Genomic DNA, 2482 nt, shown 5'->3' with positions numbered 1-2482 from the left:
GCACGTACCTCAACCCCTAGCAACCTGCCACTTAAAGGCGAATGTGCCCCTAGTGAGGAAAGGACAAAAAGAAAGTAACAAAGTATAAATGTACAGAAAGAATAATAGGAGGAGGAAACATGCCATCCCATCAACTTCCTAAGAAAGGAAAAACACTTTGATGAGAGACTTTTAGTGAGCAGATCTATAGGATTTTGATTAGTTGAAATCTTGACAAGTTCGATGGACTTGTCCTCACAATGACCTCTCTGATATAATGCTAATGCACTTCAACGTGCTTTGTCTTCGCATGGAAGACTAGATGGCACTCATAAAATCCAAATGCATTATAGCAACCACATCAGTAATACCAAGGTCTACCACCAGATGAACTAACAAAAGAGCCTCCTTGCAAGCCTCAGTGGTTGCAACATACTTTGCCTCTGTAAGTAGTGGAAAGGGATGTGCATTTATGCACCCTAGACATCCAAGAAACAACAACTCCAGCAAAGCTGAAGACATAGCTAGAGATGAACTTCCCTATCTACATGTCTTGCATAATCAAAGTTAGTGTACCCCATGACTCATGTATCCTAGCCGCTATAACATATGCATAGATCTGCAGTGCCCTCATGATACCCTCCATAACATCCCAATGCCATCGGCTAGGTATAGCCACATGTTAGATATGATCAATGCCCCACCCTCATTAGGTGCTACCAATGATCCATGGTGCTCAAAGTTGTAAGGCCCCCATTATGAGGAGAAGCCAAATGTGAGCCCGGACATTGGTTGAGTCCTGACTTGTATATCAGATGAGGTCTATGTGACCGGATGGCAAAAAGGTGACTGTTGTGGGTCTAATCTTTGGGTTAGACGGAGTGGTTAAGCTGGTAGCAACTCGAGGCACATTGCATTGAGTTGCGTGGTAAGGGAGTTAAAAGGGGCCCCTATTGTGGGGTCCGGGGGCCGCGGAAGCGGCCCCTGGCTGGGGGGTCCCAGGGGGGCCAGCGGCCCCCCTGGCGGGGGTCCGGGGGCAGCGGCCCCGGCCCGATGGTAAAGGGAATATTCCTTGGAATATTCCCTGGCCGACTAGTGGAGGCTCATATGGTAGGTCCGACCTAACGACCTTCGCGGGCTATAAAAGCTAAACCCCTTCGCAGCCATCATTCACTCATCTTTCACCCAGTCAGAGTTGTTGTTCCAGCTAGCCTTAAGCTCTTCACCTATCTTCTGTCTAGATCGCCATCTAAGCTTCACATAGTGGAAGCGCACGGGTGGACAGAGCCATCTTTGTATCAGTTGTTTGAAGTTAAAGAAGTTACTGATTCTCCTCTTATCTGTTGTGTACTCTCTATCTATTTCTCAGATTCTGTTCGCTGCGCCGTGTAATCCCAATGCCATCGGCTAGGTATAGCCACATAGCGTGCCACAACTCCTATTACAAATGCAATGCTAGGAGGACAAGTGGCTATCATGGCAAATATCAAACTGCCTAATAGGGATACAGAAGGGATCTTGACTATCCCAGGTTTCTGCTCATTAAACTGCGCACAATCGGCCTGACTAACCTTCACTTGAGAAGATAAAGGACAATGAATAGGCTTAACATCCTACATATGAAATGTCAAGAATCGCGTGGTGGGGGGACTTGCTCAAGATGCTGCACTGAACACACATAGAATGCACAAGGAGAAGCTCACTCAAGAGACAAGAAGAGAGATGGAGGCCAAAACGTTTTCTTGCTGGTTTCTTCTTCTTCTTCCACACACTTTACAATATACACAAAGTATAGATAATATGCAACATAAAGGAAAGTGGCCTACTAAGTCAAACAATGCATAACCGACTACACTAGTCGGTTGGCGCTATAACTATGCTAGCTATAAATAGGTGTAATAACCTGAATATAATAAGTAATGAGTCAGTGGACATGTGAGAGTCATAATGACCACCGACGTGCTAAGTGTAGATGTGTGGATCCATCTAACCAGGCGGTCCATCATTAATGTCTGCATGTGTTGAGCTTGTCATCTCAACATGAAATTGCTCAAGGACCTTCTAGATGTACTCCTTCTAGGACAAGTAAAGGAACCCCTTAGAGTGATCACATGTGATGCGCATCCCAAGAATATGCAAGGCTTGGCCCATGTTCTTCATTTCAAAGCTCTTCTTAAGTTGATCTTTCAAGGCATCCGGCTCATCATAAGTGCTCTTAGCAATCAATATACTATCCATATAGAGTATCACAATCATAAGGCTACCATCATGAGCCTTCTTTATGTAAAAACATGGATCCATATTACTATGAGTATATCCTTGTGAATATATAGAAGCATTGAAATTGTGGTACCATTCTCTAGGTGCATACTTAAGGCCATAAAGGCTCTTTCTCAACTTACACAATAGGTGTTCCTTGCCTTTTTCCTCAAAGCACTTGGGCTGCTGCATATAAATCTTATCATGCAAGTCCCCATGTAAGAAAGCCGTCTTGATATCCATG

This window comes from Lygodium microphyllum, chromosome 25 (assembly GCF_053477565.2).
Source record: "Lygodium microphyllum isolate KBCC chromosome 25, Lygodium_microphyllum_v1.1.10, whole genome shotgun sequence".
In the NCBI taxonomy this organism is placed as follows: Eukaryota; Viridiplantae; Streptophyta; class Polypodiopsida; order Schizaeales; family Lygodiaceae; genus Lygodium; species Lygodium microphyllum.
Note: the sequence above shows the minus strand (reverse complement) of the source record.